Below are 22,306 nucleotides of genomic sequence, written 5' to 3'. Positions count from 1 at the left end.
AATAAGATTTGTGATCTTTCACTCACTCGTATTTCCTCAATAAGAGTTGTGACCTTCCACTCCCTCAATCAGATTTGTAACCTCCCACTCCCTCAATAAGAGTTAATAGAAGTTGTGACCTTTCACTCCCTCAATAAAAGTTGTGACCTTCCACTCCCGCAATAAGAGTTGTGACCTTCCACTCCCGCAATAAGAGCTCTGACCTTCCACTCACTCAATAAGAGCTGTGACCTTCCATTTCCGCAATAAGAGCTGTGACCTTCTACTCCCTCAATAAGAGTTCTGACATTCCACACCCTCAATAAGAGTTCTGACCTTCCGCTCCCACAATAAGAGCTGTGACCTCCCACTCCCTCAATAAGAGTTGTGACCTTCCACTCCCGCAATAAGAGTGTGACCTTCCACTCCCTCAATAAGAGTTGTGACCTTCGACTCCCGCAATAACAGCTGTGACCTTCCACTCCTTCAATAAGAGTTGTGACCTCCCGCTCCCTCAATAAGAGTTAATAGAAGTTGTGACCTTTCACTCCCTCAATAAGAGATGTGACATTCCACTCCCTCATTAAGTGTTGTGACCTCGTACTCCCTCAATAAGAGTTGACCTCCCACTCCCTCAGTAAGAGTTGTGACCTTCCACTCCCTCAATAAGATTTGTGATCTTTCACTCACTCAATAAGTGTTGTGACCTCGTATTTCCTCAATAAGAGTTGTGACCTCCTACTCCCTCAATAAGAGTTGTGACCTTCCACTCCCGCAATAAGAGTAAATAGAAGTTGAGACCTTCGACTCCCTCAATAAGAGTTTTGACCTATCACTCCCTCAATAAGATTTGTGATCTTTCACTCACTCAAAAAGTGTTGTGACCTCGTATTTCCTCAATAAGAGTTGTGACCTTCCACTCCCTCAATCAAAGTTGTGACCTCCCACTCCCTCAAAAAGAGTTAATAGAAGTTGTGACCTTTCATTCCCTCAATAAAAGTTGTGACCTTCCACTCCCTAATTAAGAGTTGTGACCTCGTACTCCCTCAATAAGAGTTGTGACCTCCCACTCCCTCAGTAAGAGTTGTGACCTCCACTCCCTCAATACGAGTTGTGACCTCCTACTCCCTCAATAAGAGTTGTGACCTTCCACTCCCTCAATCAGAGTTGTGACCTCCCACTCCCTCAAAAGAGCTGTGACCTCGTACTCCCTCAATAAGAGTTGACCTCCCACTCCCTCAGTAAGAGTTGTGACCTTCCCCTCCTTTAATACGAGTTGTGACCTTCCACTCCCTCAATAACATTTGTGATCTTTCACTCACTCGTATTTCCTCAATAAGAGTTGTGACCTTCCTCTCCCTCAATCAGATTTGTAACCTCCCACTCCCTCAATAAGAGTTAATAGAAGTTGTGACCTTTCACTCCCTCAATAAAAGTTGTGACCTTCCACTCCCTCATTAAGAGTTGTGACCGCGTACTCCCTCAATAAGAGTTGTGACCTCCACTCCCTCAATACGAGTTGTGACCTCCTACGCCCTCAATAGGAGTTGTAACCTTCTACTCCCTCAATAAGAGTTGTGACCTTCCACACCATCATTAAATGTTGTCACATTCTATTCCCTGAAAAAGAGTTGTGACCTTCCACTCCCGCAATAAGAGTTGTGACCTTCCACTCCCGCAATAAGAGCTGTGACCTTCCACTCTCTCAATAAGAGCTGTGACCTTCCACTCCCGCAATAAGAGCTGTGACCTTCTACTCCCTCAATAAGAGTTGTGACCTCCCGCTCCCTCAATAAGAGATTTGACCTTCCACTCCCACAATAAGAGCTGTGACCTTCCACTCCCTCAATAAGAGTTGTGACCTTCCACTCCATCATTGAATGTTGCCACATTCTATTCCCTCAATAAGAGTTGTGACCTTCCGCTCCCGCAATAAGACTTGTGACCTTCCACTCCCGCAATAAGAGCTGTGACCTTCCACTCTCTCAATAAGAGCTGTGACCTTCCACTCCCGCAATAAGAGCTGTGACCTTCTACTCCCTCAATAAGAGTTGTGACATTCCACACCCTCAATAAGAGTTGTGACCTTCCACTCCCGCAAAAAGAGTTGTGACCTTCCACTCCCGCAATAAGAGTGTGACCTTCCACTCCCTCAATAAGAACTGTGACCTTCCACTCCCTCAATCAGAGTTGTGACCTCCCGCTCCCTCAATAAGAGTTAATAGAAGTTGTGACCTTTCACTCCCTCAATAAGAGATGTGACATTCCACTCCCTCATTAAGAGTTGTGACCTCGTACTCCCTCAATAAGAGTTGATCTCCCACTCCCTCAATAAGAGTTGTGACCTTCCCCTCCTTAAATACGAGTTGTGACCTTCCACTCCCTCAATAAGATTTGTGATCTGTCACTCCCTCAATAAGTGTTGTGACCTCGTATTTCCTGAATAAGAGTTGTGACCTTCTACTCCCTCAATCAGAGTTGTGACCTCCCACGCCCTCAATTAGAGTTAATAGAAGTTTTGACCATCCACTCCCTTAATAAAAGTTGTGAGATCGTACTCTCTCAATAAGAGTTAATAGAAGTTGTGACCTTTCACTCCCTCAATAAGAGATGTGACATTCCACTCCCTCATTAAGAGTTGTGACCTCGTACTCCCTCAATAAGAGTTGATCTCCCACTCCCTCAGTAACAGTTGTGACCTTCCCCTCCTTAAATACGAGTTGTGACCTTCCACTCCCTCAATAAGATTTGTGATCTGTCACTCCCTCAATAAGTGTTGTGACCTCGTATTTCCTGAATAAGAGTTGTGACCTTCTACTCCCTCAATCAGAGTTGTGACCTCCCACGCCCTCAATTAAAGTTAATAGAAGTTTTGACCATCCACTCCCTTAATAAAAGTTGTGAGCTCGTACTCTCTCAATAAGAGTTAATAGAAGTTGTGACCTTTCACTCCCTCAATAAGAGTTGTGACCTTCCACTCCCTCATTAAGAGTTGTGACCTCGTACTCCCTCAATAAGAGTTGTGGCCTCGTACTCCCTCAGTAAGAGTTGTGACCTTCCCCTCCTTTAATACGAGTTGTAACCTTCGACTCCCTCAATAAGATTTGTGATCTTTCACTCACTCAATAAGTGTTGTGACCTCGTATTTCCTCAATAAGAGTTACTAGATGTTGTGACCTTCCACTCCCTCAAAAAAAATTGTGACCTTCCACTCCCTCATTAAGAGTTGTGACCTCGTACTCCCTCAATAAGAGTTGTGACCTCCACTCCCTCAATACGAGTTGTGACCTCCTACTCCCTCAATAAGAGTTGTGACCTTCCACTCCCTCAATAAGAGTTGTGACCTTCCACTCCCGCAATAAGAGTTGTGACCTTCCACTCCCTCAATAAGAGTTGTGACCTTCCACTCCATCATTAAATGTTGTCACATTTTATTCCCTCAATAAGAGTTGTGACCTTCCGCTCCCTCAATAAGAGTTGTGACCTTCCACTCCCGCAATAAGAGTTGTGACCTTCCACTCCCGCAATAAGGGCTGTGACCTTCCACTCTCTCAATAAGAGCTGTGACCTTCCACTCCCGCAATAAGAGCTGTGACCTTCTACTCCCGCAATAAGAGTTGTGACATTCCACACCCTCAATAAGAGTTGTGACCTTCCTCTCCCACAATAAGAGCTGTGACCTCCCACTCCCTCAATAAGAGTTGTGACCTTCCACTCCCGCAATAAGAGCTGTGACCTTCCACTCCCGCAATAAGAGCTGTGACCTTCCACTCCCTCAATCAGAGTTGTGACCTCCCGCTCCCTCAATTAGAGTTAATAGATGTTTTGACCTTCCACTCCCTCAATAAAAGTTGTGACCTCCCACTCCCTCAGTAAGAGTTCTGACCTCCCACTCCCTCAATACGAGTTGTGACCTCCTACTCCCTCAATAAGAGCTGTGACCTCCCACTCCCTCAATAAGAGTTGTGACCTTCCATTCCCGCAATAAGAGCTGTGACCTTCCACTCCCGCAATAAGAGTGTGACCTCCCACTCCCTCAATAAGAGTTGTGACCTTCGACTCCCGCAATAAGAGCTGTGACCTTCCACTCCCTCAATAAGAGTTGTGACCTCCCGCTCCCTCAATAACAGTTAATAGAAGTTTTGACCATCTGCTCCCTCAATAAAAGTTGTGACCTTCCACTCCCTCAATAAGATTTGTGATCTTTCACTCACTCAATAAGTGTTGTGACCTCGTATTTCCTGAATAAGAGTTGTGACCTTCTACTCCCTCAATCAGAGTTGTGACCTCCCACGCCCTCAATTAGAGTTAATAGAAGTTTTGACCATCCACTCCCTTAATAAAAGTTGTGAGCTCGTACTCTCTCAATAAGAGTTAATAGAAGTTGTGACCTTTCACTCCCTCAATAAGAGTTGTGACCTTCCACTCCCTCATTAAGAGTTGTGACCTCGTACTCCCTCTGTAAGAGTTGTGACCTTCCCCTCCTTTAATACGAGTTGTGACCTTCGACTCCCTCAATAAGATTTGTGATCTTTCACTCACTCAATAAGTGTTGTGACCTCGTATTTCCTCAATAAGAGTTACTAGATGTTGTGACCTTCCACTCCCTCAAAAAAAGTTGTGACCTTCCACTCCCTCATTAAGAGTTGTGACCTCGTACTCCCTCAATAAGAGTTGTGACCTCCACTCCCTCAATACGAGTTGTGACCTCCTACTCCCTCAATAAGAGTTGTGACCTTCCACTCCCTCAATAAGAGTTGTGACCTTCCACTCCCGCAATAAGAGTTGTGACCTTCCACTCCCTCAATAAGAGTTGTGACCTTCCACTCCATCATTAAATGTTGTCACATTTTATTCCCTCAATAAGAGTTGTGACCTTCCCCTCCCTCAATAAGAGTTGTGACCTTCCACTCCCGCAATAAGAGTTGTGACCTTCCACTCCCGCAATAAGAGCTGTGACCTTCCACTCTCTCAATAAGAGCTGTGACCTTCCACTCCCGCAATAAGAGCTGTGACCTTCTACTCCCTCAATAAGAGTTGTGACATTCCACACCCTCAATAAGAGTTGTGACCTTCCACTCCCTCAATAAGAGTTGTGACCTCCCACTCCCTCAATAAGAGTTGTGACCTTCCACTCCCGCAATAAGAGCTGTGACCTTCCACTCCCGCAATAAGAGCTGTGACCTTCCACTCCCTCAATCAGAGTTGTGACCTCCCGCTCCCTCAATTAGAGTTAATAGATGTTTTGACCTTCCACTCCCTCAATAAAAGTTGTGACCTCCCACTCCCTCAGTAAGAGTTCTGACCTCCCACTCCCTCAATACGAGTTGTGACCTCCTACTCCCTCAATAAGAGCTGTGACCTCCCACTCCCTCAATAAGAGTTGTGACCTTCGACTCCCGCAATAAGAGCTGTGACCTCCCACTCCCTCAATACGAGTTGTGACCTCCTACTCCCGCAATAAGAGTGTGACCTTCCACTCCCTCAATAAGAGTTGTGACCTTCGACTCCCGCAATAAGAGCTGTGACCTTCCACTCCCTCAATAAGAGTTGTGACCTCCCGCTCCCTCAATAACAGTTAATAGAAGTTTTGACCATCTGCTCCCTCAATAAAAGTTGTGACCTTCCACACCCTCATCAAGAGTTGTGACCTCGTACTTCCTTAATAAGAGTTGTGACCTCCCACTCCCTCAATACGAGTTGTGATCTCCTACTCCCTCAATAAGAGTTGTGACCTTCCGCTCCCTCAATAAGAGTTGTGACCTTCCACTCCCTCAATAAGAGTTGTGACCTTCCATCTCGCAATAAGAGTTGTGACCTTCCACTCCCTCAATAAGAGTTGTGACCTTCCACACCCTCATCAAGAGTTGTCACCTCGTACTTCCTTAATAAGAGTTGTGACCTCCCACTCCCTCAATAAGAGTTGTGACCTCCCACTCCCTCAATACGAGTTGTGACCTCCTACTCCCTCAATAAGAGTTGTGACCTTCCACTCCCTCAATAAGAGTTTTGACCTTCCACTCCCTCAATCAGAGTTGTGACCTCCCACTCCCTCAATCAGAGTTAATAGAAGTTGTGACCTTTAACTCCCTCAATAAGAGTTGTGACCTTTCACTCCCTCAATAAAAGTTGTGACCTTCCACTCCCTCATTAAGAGTTGTGACCTCGTACTCCCTCAATAAGAGTTGTGACCTCCCACTCCCTCAGTAAGAGTTGTGACCTCCACTCCCTCAATACGAGTTGTGACCTCCTTCTCCCTCAATAAGAGTTGTGACCTTCCACTCCCTCAATAAGAATTGTGACCTCGTACTCCCTCAATAAGAGTTGACCTCCCACTCCCTCAATAAGAGTTGTGTCCTTCCCCTCCTTTAATACGAGTTGTGACCTTCCACTCCCTCAATAAGATTTGTGATCTTTCACTCACTCGTATTTCCTCAATAAGAGTTGTGACCTTCCACTCCCTCAATCAGATTTGTAACCTCCCACTCCCTCAATAAGAGTTAATAGAAGTTGTGACCTTTCACTCCCTCAATAAAAGTTGTGACCTTCCACTACCTCATTAAGAGTTGTGACCTCGTACTCCCTCAATAAGAGTTGTGACCTCGTACTCCCTCAGTAAGAGTTGTGACCTTCCCCTCCTTTAATACGAGTTGTGACCTTCCACTCCCTCAATACGATTTGTGATATTTCACTCACTCAATAAGTGTTGTGACCTCGTATTTCCTCAATAAGAGTTACTAGATGTTGTGACCTTCCACTCCCTCAATAAAAGTTGTGACCTTCCACTCCCTCATTAAGAGTTGTGACCTCGTCCTCCCTCAATAAGAGTTGTGACCTCCACTCCCTCAATACGAGTTGTGACCTCCTACTCCCTCAATAAGAGTTGTGACCTTCCACTCCATCATTAAATGTTGTCAAATTCTATTCCCTCAATAAGAGTTGTGACCTTCCACTCCCTCAATAAGAGTTGTGACCTTCCACTCCCGCAATAAGAGTTGTGACCTTCCACTCCCGCAATAAGAGCTGTGACCTTCCACTCTCTCAATAAGAGCTGTGACCTTCCACTCCCGCAATAAGAGCTGTGACCTTCTACTCCCTCAATAAGAGTTGTGACCTCCCGCTCCCTCAATAAGAGATTTGACCTTCCACTCCCACAATAAGAGCTGTGACCTTCCACTCCCTCAATAAGAGTTGTGACCTTCCACTCCATCATTGAATGTTGTCACATTCTATTCCCTCAATAAGAGTTGTGACCTTCCGCTCCCGCAATAAGACTTGTGACCTTCCACTCCCGCAATAAGAGCTGTGACCTTCCACTCTCTCAATAAGAGCTGTGACCTTCCACTCCCGCAATAAGAGCTGTGACCTTCTACTCCCTCAATAAGAGTTGTGACATTCCACACCCTCAATAAGAGTTGTGACCTTCCACTCCCGCAAAAAGAGTTGTGACCTTCCACTCCCGCAATAAGAGTGTGACCTTCCACTCCCTCAATAAGAACTGTGACCTTCCACTCCCTCAATCAGAGTTGTGACCTCCCGCTCCCTCAATAAGAGTTAATAGAAGTTGTGACCTTTCACTCCCTCAATAAGAGATGTGACATTCCACTCCCTCATTAAGAGTTGTGACCTCGTACTCCCTCAATAAGAGTTGATCTCCCACTCCCTCAGCAACAGTTGTGACCTTCCCCTCCTTAAATACGAGTTGTGACCTTCCACTCCCTCAATAAGATTTGTGATCTGTCACTCCCTCAATAAGTGTTGTGACCTCGTATTTCCTGAATAAGAGTTGTGACCTTCTACTCCCTCAATCAGAGTTGTGACCTCCCACGCCCTCAATTAGAGTTAATAGAAGTTTTGACCATCCACTCCCTTAATAAAAGTTGTGAGATCGTACTCTCTCAATAAGAGTTAATAGAAGTTGTGACCTTTCACTCCCTCAATAAGAGTTGTGACCTTCCACTCCCTCATTAAGAGTTGTGACCTCGTACTCCCTCAATAAGAGTTGTGACCTCGTACTCCCTCAGTAAGAGTTGTGACCTTCCCCTCCTTTAATACGAGTTGTGACCTTCGACTCCCTCAATAAGATTTGTGATCTTTCACTCACTCAATAAGTGTTGTGACCTCGTATTTCCTCAATAAGAGTTACTAGATGTTGTGACCTTCCACTCCCTCAATAAAAGTTGTGACCTTCCACTCCCTCATTAAGAGTTGTGACCTCGTCCTCCCTCAATAAGAGTTGTGACCTCCACTCCCTCAATACGAGTTGTGACCTCCTACTCCCTCAATAAGAGTTGTGACCTTCCACTCCATCATTAAATGTTGTCAAATTCTATTCCCTCAATAAGAGTTGTGACCTTCCACTCCCTCAATAAGAGTTGTGACCTTCCACTCCCGCAATAAGAGTTGTGACCTTCCACTCCCGCAATAAGAGCTGTGACCTTCCACTCTCTCAATAAGAGCTGTGACCTTCCACTCCCGCAATAAGAGCTGTGACCTTCTACTCCCTCAATAAGAGTTGTGACCTCCCGCTCCCTCAATAAGAGATTTGACCTTCCACTCCCACAATAAGAGCTGTGACCTTCCACTCCCTCAATAAGAGTTGTGACCTTCCACTCCATCATTGAATGTTGTCACATTCTATTCCCTCAATAAGAGTTGTGACCTTCCGCTCCCGCAATAAGACTTGTGACCTTCCACTCCCGCAATAAGAGCTGTGACCTTCCACTCTCTCAATAAGAGCTGTGACCTTCCACTCCCGCAATAAGAGCTGTGACCTTCTACTCCCTCAATAAGAGTTGTGACATTCCACACCCTCAATAAGAGTTGTGACCTTCCACTCCCGCAAAAAGAGTTGTGACCTTCCACTCCCGCAATAAGAGTGTGACCTTCCACTCCCTCAATAAGAACTGTGACCTTCCACTCCCTCAATCAGAGTTGTGACCTCCCGCTCCCTCAATAAGAGTTAATAGAAGTTGTGACCTTTCACTCCCTCAATAAGAGATGTGACATTCCACTCCCTCATTAAGAGTTGTGACCTCGTACTCCCTCAATAAGAGTTGATCTCCCACTCCCTCAGCAACAGTTGTGACCTTCCCCTCCTTAAATACGAGTTGTGACCTTCCACTCCCTCAATAAGATTTGTGATCTGTCACTCCCTCAATAAGTGTTGTGACCTCGTATTTCCTGAATAAGAGTTGTGACCTTCTACTCCCTCAATCAGAGTTGTGACCTCCCACGCCCTCAATTAGAGTTAATAGAAGTTTTGACCATCCACTCCCTTAATAAAAGTTGTGAGATCGTACTCTCTCAATAAGAGTTAATAGAAGTTGTGACCTTTCACTCCCTCAATAAGAGTTGTGACCTTCCACTCCCTCATTAAGAGTTGTGACCTCGTACTCCCTCAATAAGAGTTGTGACCTCGTACTCCCTCAGTAAGAGTTGTGACCTTCCCCTCCTTTAATACGAGTTGTGACCTTCGACTCCCTCAATAAGATTTGTGATCTTTCACTCACTCAATAAGTGTTGTGACCTCGTATTTCCTCAATAAGAGTTACTAGATGTTGTGACCTTCCACTCCCTCAAAAAATGTTGTGACCTTCCACTCCCTCATTAAGAGTTGTGACCTCGTACTCCCTCAATAAGAGTTGTGACCTCCACTCCCTCAATACGAGTTGTGACCTCCTACTCCCTCAATAAGAGTTGTGACCTTCCACTCCCGCAAAAAGAGTTGTGACCTTCCACTCCCGCAATAAGAGTGTGACCTTCCACTCCCTCAATAAGAACTGTGACCTTCCACTCCCTCAATCAGAGTTGTGACCTCCCGCTCCCTCAATAAGAGTTAATAGAAGTTGTGACCTTTCACTCCCTCAATAAGAGATGTGACATTCCACTCCCTCATTAAGAGTTGTGACCTCGTACTCCCTCAATAAGAGTTGATCTCCCACTCCCTCAGTAACAGTTGTGACCTTCCCCTCCTTAAATACGAGTTGTGACCTTCCACTCCCTCAATAAGATTTGTGATCTGTCACTCCCTCAATAAGTGTTGTGACCTCGTATTTCCTGAATAAGAGTTGTGACCTTCTACTCCCTCAATCAGAGTTGTGACCTCCCACGCCCTCAATTAAAGTTAATAGAAGTTTTGACCATCCACTCCCTTAATAGAAGTTGTGACCTTTCACTCCCTCAATAAGAGTTGTGACCTTCCACTCCCTCATTAAGAGTTGTGACCTCGTACTCCCTCAATAAGAGTTGTGGCCTCGTACTCCCTCAGTAAGAGTTGTGACCTTCCCCTCCTTTAATACGAGTTGTGACCTTCGACTCCCTCAATAAGATTTGTGATCTTTCACTCACTCAATAAGTGTTGTGACCTCGTATTTCCTCAATAAGAGTTACTAGATGTTGTGACCTTCCACTCCCTCAAAAAAAATTGTGACCTTCCACTCCCTCATTAAGAGTTGTGACCTCGTACTCCCTCAATAAGAGTTGTGACCTCCACTCCCTCAATACGAGTTGTGACCTCCTACTCCCTCAATAAGAGTTGTGACCTTCCACTCCCTCAATAAGAGTTGTGACCTTCCACTCCCGCAATAAGAGTTGTGACCTTCCACTCCCTCAATAAGAGTTGTGACCTTCCACTCCATCATTAAATGTTGTCACATTTTATTCCCTCAATAAGAGTTGTGACCTTCCGCTCCCTCAATAAGAGTTGTGACCTTCCACTCCCGCAATAGGAGTTGTGACCTTCCACTCCCGCAATAAGAGCTGTGACCTTCCACTCTCTCAATAAGAGCTGTGACCTTCCACTCCCGCAATAAGAGCTGTGACCTTCTACTCCCGCAATAAGAGTTGTGACATTCCACACCCTCAATAAGAGTTGTGACCTTCCTCTCCCACAATAAGAGCTGTGACCTCAAACTCCCTCAATAAGAGTTGTGACCTTCCACTCCCGCAATAAGAGCTGTGACCTTCCACTCCCGCAATAAGAGCTGTGACCTTCCACTCCCTCAATCAGAGTTGTGACCTCCCGCTCCCACAATTAGAGTTAATAGATGTTTTGACCTTCCACTCCCTCAATAAAAGTTGTGACCTCCCACTCCCTCAGTAAGAGTTCTGACCTCCAACTCCCTCAATACGAGTTGTGACCTCCTACTCCCTCAATAAGAGCTGTGACCTCCCACTCCCTAAATAAGAGTTGTGACCTTCCATTCCCGCAATAAGAGCTGTGACCTTCCACTCCCGCAATAAGAGTGTGACCTCCCACTCCCTCAATAAGAGTTGTGACCTTCGACTCCCGCAATAAGAGCTGTGACCTTCCACTCCCTCAATAAGAGTTGTGACCTCCCGCCCCCTCAATAACAGTTAATAGAAGTTTTGACCATCTGCTCCCTCAATAAAAGTTGTGACCTTCCACTCCCTCAATAAGATTTGTGATCTTTCACTCACTCAATAAGTGTTGTGACCTCGTATTTCCTGAATAAGAGTTGTGACCTTCTACTCCCTCAATCAGAGTTGTGACCTCCCACGCCCTCAATTAGAGTTAATAGAAGTTTTGACCATCCACTCCCTTAATAAAAGTTGTGAGCTCGTACTCTCTCAATAAGAGTTAATAGAAGTTGTGACCTTTCACTCCCTCATTAAGAGTTGTGACCTTCCACTCCCTCATTAAGAGTTGTGACCTCGTACTCCCTCAGTAAGAGTTGTGACCTTCCCCTCCTTTAATACGAGTTGTGACCTTCGACTCCCTCAATAAGATTTGTGATCTTTCACTCACTCAATAAGTGTTGTGACCTCGTATTTCCTCAATAAGAGTTACTAGATGTTGTGACCTTCCACTCCCTCAAAAAAAGTTGTGACCTTCCACTCCCTCATTAAGAGTTGTGACCTCGTACTCCCTCAATAAGAGTTGTGACCTCCACTCCCTCAATACGAGTTGTGACCTCCTACTCCCTCAATAAGAGTTGTGACCTTCCACTCCCTCAATAAGAGTTGTGACCTTCCACTCCCGCAATAAGAGTTGTGACCTTCCACTCCCTCAATAAGAGTTGTGACCTTCCACTCCATCATTAAATGTTCTCACATTTTATTCCCTCAATAAGAGTTGTGACCTTCCGCTCCCTCAATAAGAGTTGTGACCTTCCACTCCCGCAATAAGAGTTGTGACCTTCCACTCCCGCAATAAGAGCTGTGACCTTCCACTCTCTCAATAAGAGCTGTGACCTTCCACTCCCGCAATAAGAGCTGTGACCTTCTACTCCCTCAATAAGAGTTGTGACATTCCACACCCTCAATAAGAGTTGTGACCTTCCACTCCCACAATAAGAGCTGTGACCTCCCACTCCCTCAATAAGAGTTGTGACCTTCCACTCCCGCAATAAGAGCTGTGACCTTCCACTCCCGCAATAAGAGCTGTGACCTTCCACTCCCTCAATCAGAGTTGTGACCTCCCGCTCCCTCAATTAGAGTTAATAGATGTTTTGACCTTCCACTCCCTCAATAAAAGTTGTGACCTCCCACTCCCTCAGTAAGAGTTCTGACCTCCCACTCCCTCAATACGAGTTGTGACCTCCTACTCCCTCAATAAGAGCTGTGACCTCCCACTCCCTCAATAAGAGTTGTGACCTTCCATTCCCGCAATAAGAGCTGTGACCTTCCACTCCCGCAATAAGAGTGTGACCTTCCACTCCCTCAATAAGAGTTGTGACCTTCGACTCCCGCAATAAGAGCTGTGACCTTCCACTCCCTCAATAAGAGTTGTGACCTCCCGCTCCCTCAATAACAGTTAATAGAAGTTTTGACCATCTGCTCCCTCAATAAAAGTTGTGACCTTCCACACCCTCATCAAGAGTTGTGACCTCGTACTTCCTTAATAAGAGTTGTGACCTCCCACTCCCTCAATACGAGTTGTGACCTCCTACTCCCTCAATAAGAGTTGTGACCTTCCGCTCCCTCAATAAGAGTTGTGACCTTCCACTCCCTCAATAAGAGTTGTGACCTTCCATCTCGCAATAAGAGTTGTGACCTTCCACTCCCTCAATAAAAGTTGTGACCTTCCACACCCTCATCAAGAGTTGTCACCTCGTACTTCCTTAATAAGAGTTGTGACCTCCCACTCCCTCAATAAGAGTTGTGACCTCCCACTCCCTCAATACGAGTTGTGACCTCCTACTCCCTCAATAAGAGTTGTGACCTTCCACTCCCTCAATAAGAGTTTTGACCTTCCACTCCCTCAATCAGAGTTGTGACCTCCCACTCCCTCAATCAGAGTTAATAGAAGTTGTGACCTTTAACTCCCTCAATAAGAGTTGTGACCTCGTACTCCCTCAATAAGAGTTGACCTCCCACTCCCTCAATAAGAGTTGTGTCCTTCCCCTCCTTTAATACGAGTTGTGACCTTCCACTCCCTCAATAAGATTTGTGATCTTTCACTCACTCGTATTTCCTCAATAAGAGTTGTGACCTTCCACTCCCTCAATCAGATTTGTAACCTCCCACTCCCTCAATAAGAGTTAATAGAAGTTGTGACCTTTCACTCCCTCAATAAAAGTTGTGACCTTCCACTACCTCATTAAGAGTTGTGACCTCGTACTCCCTCAATAAGAGTTGTGACCTCGTACTCCCTCAGTAAGAGTTGTGACCTTCCCCTCCTTTAATACGAGTTGTGACCTTCCACTCCCTCAATAAGATTTGTGATATTTCACTCACTCAATAAGTGTTGTGACCTCGTATTTCCTCAATAAGAGTTACTAGATGTTGTGACCTTCCACTCCCTCAATAAAAGTTGTGACCTTCCACTCCCTCATTAAGAGTTGTGACCTCGTCCTCCCTCAATAAGAGTTGTGACCTCCACTCCCTCAATACGAGTTGTGACCTCCTACTCCCTCAATAAGAGTTGTGACCTTCCACTCCATCATTAAATGTTGTCACATTCTATTCCCTCAATAAGAGTTGTGACCTTCCACTCCCTCAATAAGAGTTGTGACCTTCCACTCCCGCAATAAGAGTTGTGACCTTCCACTCCCGCAATAAGAGCTGTGACCTTCCACCCTCTCAATAAGAGCTGTGACCTTCCACTCCCGCAATAAGAGCTGTGACCTTCTACTCCCTCAATAAGAGTTGTGACATTCCACACCCTCAATAAGAGTTGTGACCTTCCCCTCCTTTAATACGAGTTGTGACCTTCCACTCCCTCAATACGATTTGTGATATTTCACTCACTCAATAAGTGTTGTGACCTCGTATTTCCTCAATAAGAGTTACTAGATGTTGTGACCTTCCACTCCCTCAATAAAAGTTGTGACCTTCCACTCCCTCATTAAGAGTTGTGACCTCGTCCTCCCTCAATAAGAGTTGTGACCTCCACTCCCTCAATACGAGTTGTGACCTCCTACTCCCTCAATAAGAGTTGTGACCTTCCACTCCATCATTAAATGTTGTCACATTCTATTCCCTCAATAAGAGTTGTGACCTTCCACTCCCTCAATAAGAGTTGTGACCTTCCACTCCCGCAATAAGAGTTGTGACCTTCCACTCCCGCAATAAGAGCTGTGACCTTCCACTCTCTCAGTAAGAGCTGTGACCTTCCACTCCCGCAATAAGAGTTGTGACCTTCTACTCCCTCAATAAGAGTTGTGACATTCCACACCCTCAATAAGAGTTGTGACCTTCCACTCCCACAATAAGAGCTGTGACCTCGTACTCCCTCAATCAGAGTTGTGACCTCCCGCTCCCTCAATTAGAGTTAATAGATGTTTTGACCTTCCACTCCCTCAATAAAAGTTGTGACCTCCCACTCCCTCAGTAAGAGTTCTGACCTCCCACTCCCTCAATACGAGTTGTGACCTCCTACTCCCTCAATAAGAGCTGTGACCTCCCACTCCCTCAATAAGAGTTGTGACCTTCCATTCCCGCAATAAGAGCTGTGACCTTCCACTCCCGCAATAAGAGTGTGACCTTCCACTCCCTCAATAAGAGTTGTGACCTTCGACTCCCGCAATAAGAGCTGTGACCTTCCACTCCCTCAATAAGAGTTGTGACCTCCCGCTCCCTCAATAACAGTTAATAGAAGTTTTGACCATCTGCTCCCTCAATAAAAGTTGTGACCTTCCACACCCTCATCAAGAGTTGTGACCTCGTACTTCCTTAATAAGAGTTGTGACCTCCCACTCCCTCAATACGAGTTGTGACCTCCTACTCCCTCAATAAGAGTTGTGACCTTCCGCTCCCTCAATAAGAGTTGTGACCTTCCACTCCCTCAATAAGAGTTGTGACCTTCCATCTCGCAATAAGAGTTGTGACCTTCCACTCCCTCAATAAAAGTTGTGACCTTCCACACCCTCATCAAGAGTTGTCACCTCGTACTTCCTTAATAAGAGTTGTGACCTCCCACTCCCTCAGTAAGAGTTGTGACCTCCCACTCCCTCAATACGAGTTGTGACCTCCTACTCCCTCAATAAGAGTTGTGACCTTCCACTCCCTCAATAAGAGTTTTGACCTTCCACTCCCTCAATCAGAGTTGTGACCTCCCACTCCCTCAATCAGAGTTAATAGAAGTTTTGACCTTTAACTCCCTCAATAAGAGTTGTGACCTCGTACTCCCTCAATAAGAGTTGACCTCCCACTCCCTCAATAAGAGTTGTGTTCTTCCCCTCCTTTAATACGAGTTGTGACCTTCCACTCCCTCAATAAGATTTGTGATCTTTCACTCACTCGTATTTCCTCAATAAGAGTTGTGACCTTTCACTCCCTCAATCAGATTTGTAACCTCCCACTCCCTCAATAAGAGTTAATAGAAGTTGTGACCTTTCACTCCCTCAATAAAAGTTGTGACCTTCCACTCCCTCATTAAGAGTTGTGACCTCGTACTCCCTCAATAAGAGTTGTGGCCTCGTACTCCCTCAGTAAGAGTTGTGACCTTCCCCTCCTTTAATACGAGTTGTGACCTTCCACTCCCTCAATACGATTTGTGATATTTCACTCAGTCAATAAGTGTTGTGACCTCGTATTTCCTCAATAAGAGTTACTAGATGTTGTGACCTTCCACTCCCTCAATAAGAGTTGTGACCTTCCACTACCTCAATAAGAGTTCTGACCTCCACTCCCTCAATACGAGTTGTGACCTCCTACTCCCTCAATAAGAGTTGTGACCTTCCACTCCATCATTAAATGTTGTCACATTCTATTCCCTCAATAAGACTTGTGACCTTCCACTCCCTCAATAAGAGTTGTGACCTTCCACTCCCGCAATAAGAGTTGTGACCTTCCACTCCCGCAATAAGAGCTCTGACCTTCCACTCACTCAATAAGAGCTGTGACCTTCCATTTCCGCAATAAGAGCTGTGACCTTCTACTCCCTCAATAAGAGTTGTGACCTTTCACTCCCTCAATAAGAGATGTGACATTCCACTCCCTCATTAAGTGTTGTGACCTCGTACTCCCTCAATAAGAGCTCACCTCCCACTCCCTCAGTAAGAGTTGTGACCTTCCCCTCCTTAAATACGAGTTGTGACCTTCCACTCCCTCAATAAGATTTGTGATCTTTCACTCACTCAATAAGTGTTGTGACCTCGTATTTCCTGAATAAGAGTTGTGACCTCCGACTCCCTCAATAAGAGTTGTGACCTTCCACTCCCGCAATAAGAGTTAATAGAAGTTGAGACCTTCGACTCCCTCAATAAGACTTTTGACCTTCCACTCCCTCAATAAGATTTGTGATCTTTCACTCACTCAAAAAGTGTTGTGACCTCGTATTTCCTCAATAAGAGTTAATAGAAGTTGTGACCTTTCACTCCCTCAATAAACGTTGTGACCTTCCACTCTCAATTGAGAGTTGTGACCTCGTACTCCCTCAATAAGAGTTGTGACCTCCCACTCCCTCAGTAAGAGTTGTGACCTCCACTCCCTCAATACGAGTTGTGACCTCCTACTCCCTCAATAAGAGTTGTGACCTTCCACTCCCTCAATCAGAGTTGTGACCTCCCACTCCCTCAAAAAGAGCTGTGACCTCGTACTCCCTCAATAAGAGTTGACCTCCCACTCCCTCAGTAAGAGTTGTGACCTTCCCCTCCTTTAATACGAGTTGTGACCTTCCACTCCCTCAATAAGATTTGTGATCTTTCACTCAGTCGTATTTCCTCAATAACAGTTGTGACCTTCCACTCCCTCAATCAGATTTGTAACCTCCCACTCCCTCAATAAGAGTTAATAGAAGTTGTGACCTTTCACTCCCTCAATAAAAGTTGTGACCTTCCACTCCCTCATTAAGAGTTGTGACCTCGTACTCCCGCAATAAGTGTTGTGACCTCGTACTCCCTCAGTAAGAGTTGTGACCTTCCCCTCCTTGAATAAGATTTGTGATCTTTCACTCACTCAATAAAAGTTGTGACCTTCCACTCCCTCATTAAGTGTTGTGACCTCGTACTCCCTCAATAAGAGTTGTGACCTCCACTCCCTCAATACGAGTTGTGACCTCCTACTCCCTCAATAAGAGTTGTGACCTTCCACTCCCTCAATAAGAGTTGTGACCTTCCACACCATCATTAAATGTTGTCACATACTATTCTCTCAAAAAGAGTTGTGACCTTCCACTCCCGCAATAAGAGTTGTGACCTTCCACTCCATCATTAAATGTTGTCACATTCTATTACCTCAATAAGAGTTGTGACCTTTCGCTCCCGCAATAAGAGTTGTGACCTTCCACTCCCGCAATAAGAGCTGTGACCTTCAACTCTCTCAATAAGAGCTGTGACCTTCCACTCCCGCAATAAGAGCTGTGACCTTCTACTCCCTCAATAAGAGTTGTGACATTCCACACCCTCAATAAGAGTTGTGACCTTCCACTCCCGCAATAAGAGTTGTGACCTTCCGCTCCCGCAATAAGAGTGTGACCTTCCACTCCCTCAATAAGAGCTGTGACCTTCCACTCCCTCAATCAGAGTTGTGACCTCCCGCTCCCTCAATAAGAGTTAATAGAAGTTGTGACCTTTCACTCCCTCAATAAGAGATGTGACATTCCACTCCCTCATTAAGTGTTGTGACCTCGTACTCCCTCAATAAGAGTTGATCTCCCACTCCCTCAGTAAGAGTTGTGACCTTCCCCTCCTTAAATACGAGTTGTGACCTTCCACTCCCTCAATAAGATTTGTGATCTTTCACTCACTCAATAAGTGTTGTGACCTCGTATTTCCTCAATAAGAGTTGTGACCTCCCACTCCCTCAATTAGAGTTAATAGAAGTTTTGACCATCCACTCCCTAAATAAAAGTTGTGAGCTCGTACTCTCTCAATAAGAGTTAATAGAAGTTGTGACCTTTCACTCCCTCAATAAGAGTTGTGACCTTCCACTCCCTCATTAAGAGTTGTGACCTCGTACTCCCTCAATAAGAGTTGTGACCTCGTACTCCCTCAGTAAGAGTTGTGACCTTCCCCTCCTTTAATACGAGTTGTGACCTTCGACTCCCTCAATAAGATTTGTGATCTTTCACTCACTCAATAAGTGTTGTGACCTCGTATTTCCTCAATAAGAGTTACTAGATGTTGTGACCTTCCACTCCCTCAAAAAAAGTTGTGACCTTCCACTCCCTCATTAAGAGTTGTGACCTCGTACTCCCTCAATAAGAGTTGTGACCTTCCACTCCCTCAATACGAGTTGTGACCTCCTACTCCCTCAATAAGAGCTGTGACCTCCCACTCCCTCAATAAGAGTTGTGACCTTCCATTCCCGCAATAAGAGCTGTGACCTTCCACTCCCGCAATAAGAGTGTGACCTTCCACTCCCTCAATAAGAGTTGTGACCTTCGACTCCCGCAATAAGAGCTGTGACCTTCCACTCCCTCAATCAGAGTTGTGACCTTCCGCTCCCTCAATAACAGTTAATAGAAGTTTTGACCATCTGCTCCCTCAATAAAAGTTGTGACCTTCCACACCCTCATCAAGAGTTGTGACCTCGTACTTCCTTAATAAGAGTTGTGACCTCCCACTCCCTCAGTAAGAGTTGTGACCTCCTACTCCCTCAATAAGAGTTGTGACCTTCCGCTCCCTCAATAAGAGTAGTGACCTTCCACTCCCTCAATAAGAGTTGTGACCTTCCATCTCGCAATAAGAGTTGTGACCTTCCACTCCCTCAATAAAAGTTGTTACCTTCCACACCCTCATCAAGAGTTGTCACCTCGTACTTCCTTAATAAGAGTTGTGACCTCCCACTCCCTCAGTAAGAGTTGTGACCTCCCACTCCCTCAATACGAGTTGTGACCTCCTACTCCCTCAATAAGAGTTGTGACCTTCCGCTCCCTCAATAAGAGTTGTGACCTTCCACTCCCTCAATAAGAGTTGTGACCTTCCACTCCCTCAATAAGAGTTGTGACCTTCCATCTCGCAATAAGAGTTGTGACCTTCCACTCCCTCAATAAGAGTTGTGACCTTCAACTCCTGCAATAAGAGCTGTGCCCTTACACTCCCTCAATAAGAGCTGTGACCTTCCACTCCCGCAATAAGAGCTTTGATCTTCTACTCCCTTAATAAGAGTTTTGACCTTCCACTCCCTCAATAAGAGTTGTGACCTTCCACTCCCTCATTAAATGTTGTCACATTCTATTTCCTCAATAAGAGTTGTGACCTTCCTCTCCCTCAATAAGAGTTGTGACCTTCCACTCTCGCAATAACAGTTGCGACCTTCCAATCCCGCAATAAGAGCTGTGACCTTCAACTCCCTCAATAAGAGTTGTGACCTTCCACTCCCGCAATAAGAGCTGTGACTTTCTACTCCCTCAATAAGAGTTGTGACCTTCCACTCCCTCAATAAGAGTTGCGACCTTCCAATCCCGCAATAAGATTTGTGACCTTCCACTCCCTCAATAAGAGTTGTGACCTTCGACTCCCGCAATAAGAGCTGTGACCTTCCACTCCCTCAATAAGAGTTGTGACCTCGTACTCTCTCAATAAGAGTTGTGACCTCCCTCTCCCTCAGTAAGAGTTGTGACCTCCCACTCCCTCAATAAGAGTTGTGACCTTCACCTCTTTTAATACGAGTTGTGACCTTCCACTCCCTCAATAAGAGTTAATAGAAGTTTTGACCTTCCACTCCCTAAAAAAAAGTTTTGACCTCCCACTCCCTCAGTAAGAGTTGTGACCTCCCACTCCCTCAATAAGAGTTGTGACCTCCTACTCCCTCAATAAGAGTTGTGACCTTCCGCTCCCTCAATAAGAGTTTTGACCTTCCACTCCCGCAATAAGGGTTGTGACCTTTCTCTCCCTGAATAAGAGTTGTGACCTTCCACTCCCTCATTAAATGTTGTCACATTCTATTTCCTCAATAAGAGTTGTGACCTTCCACTCCCTCAATAAGAGTTGTGACCTTCCACTCCCGCAATAAGAGTTGTGACCTTCCACTCCCGCAATAAGAGTTGTGACCTTACACTCCCTCAATAAGAGCTGTGACCTGCCACTCCCGCAATAAGAGCTGTGACCTTCCACTCCCTCAATAAGAGTTGTGACCTTCCGCTCCCTCAATAAGAGTTGTGACCTTCCACCCCTCAATAAGAGTTGTGGATGGGTCTCGCAGCAGATGCACAACACGAGACTGCTGGATTAGGAAAACAAACAAGAATTTACTGGTCAAGGAGATTCTGCGTGTGGTACCGTTGGTGGCATATAGACAGTTCCAATTCTGATTTGTTGACTAAGTTATGCTGTGGGATCCAGGTGAACAGCAAGAAAGATGTTCAACATACCATCCTAGAACAAAAATGCTGTCCTGTCGTCCTCTTTAACCATGTTAAACTTAGAGAGGTTGGGGCCCCCTACCTGTTGTATAAAATGTCCAGTGTTGCCCTGAACTGTATCCCTTTTCAAGCCTTCTCAGCCTTCAATCATAAAAGTATTGACGACAAAAGTGTTTTATATTATGCTGAGGTAATCTATACTGCAGGTTACAGCCTTCAGCAAGTTCTCTAGTACGATGTGTGAAGGCTACACCATGTTGCAGGCATTTTGCTGCATGTGGCCCTAATCACTCACTGACTCACTCACTCAAAATTGAACAAAACATGAGAGGGCGCATAAGGAGCATACCGGCAAGTGTTCTGTAAGTGTAAGATTACAATTATGTTAAAGAAATATTTTCAGAGACTAAGTGTAAGTCTACCACAACTTGATTCATGTGTTACGTTCAAAGAATCCCCCTGTACTATTATTGGCATGGGGTATGATAGGAAACATGTCATATAATATTATCCTTTTCATCACATACCACAAAGTCTAATTGTTAAATTAATCCATCAATAAATTCCGCGTATGCGCATCTCGCCGACTGAGACAAAATCGTGTCGGAATAGCTTCATGTATCGGTTTTACGTACCGTGTTCTTGTCTTTTTCATTTGTTCACAAAACCTTCCGTGTCCGTTTCGCTTTACAATCTGTCCTCAGTTTTTTCCAACATAGTATCTAGCTCCATAATTCTATTTGCAAATGAATACAATATATTTTGACCTTGTTTGTAAGCAATTGTTACGGTAAAGCTAGCCTTGCCGAGTAGACGAGCAGACGACGCACTAAGGGGCGTAACTCCAATTTCTTACCATACGGACTGATATCGATCGCCCATTCATGGATACACCATATCAGTGAGTGAGTGAGTTGGGTTTTACGCCGCTTTTAACAGTATTCCAGTTATATCACGGCGTGTCAGCTTAATGTGGGAGGAAAGCCCGAAGTGATGCAGGTTTCCGACGTTTACTAGTTCGGTGAAACCCACGATCACGGGTATGGTGCTGACAAACCTAGAAACATAATCGGGGTGAACCAGGCTTCGAACCCACAATCATAGGTCGCTGGTGGGGCCCAAGGGACGCAACTCTGCACAGCGAATGGCGGCGCCTTAGACGACTGGGCCACCCATGCCCCCCTACACCATATCAGCCCGATAGGGGGTGTAATACGGGTTTGGTTATAACACCGCCTGTGATATGACCGTCTCTACTCTACAGCCAGTGTCCCTACAATCAGCTCCCTGTTTTCGATGAATGGTGAAAACGCTGGACACTGGCTGAACCTAAATGTCGAAGGAAAACCAGTTGGTTGGTTGGTTGGTTGGTTTGTTGTTTAACGCCGCACTCAGCAATATTCCAGCTATATGACGGCGGTCTGTAAATAATCGAGTCTGGACCAGACAATCCAGTAGTTAATATTATGAGCATCGATCCACGCAACCAAGTCAGCGAGCCTGACCACCCGATCCCGTTAGGCGCCATTTACGACAAGCATAGTCATCTTTTACGGCAAGCATGGGTTGCTGAAGACCTATTCTACCCCGGAATCTTCACGGGGCGGAAAACCA

Source organism: Haliotis rufescens, unplaced genomic scaffold, assembly GCF_023055435.1.
Source record: "Haliotis rufescens isolate VD_foot unplaced genomic scaffold, xgHalRufe1.0.p SCAF_22, whole genome shotgun sequence".
Taxonomy (NCBI): domain Eukaryota; kingdom Metazoa; phylum Mollusca; class Gastropoda; order Lepetellida; family Haliotidae; genus Haliotis; species Haliotis rufescens.
The sequence above is the reverse complement of the archived record's forward strand: the minus strand, read 5'-3'. Positions refer to the sequence as shown.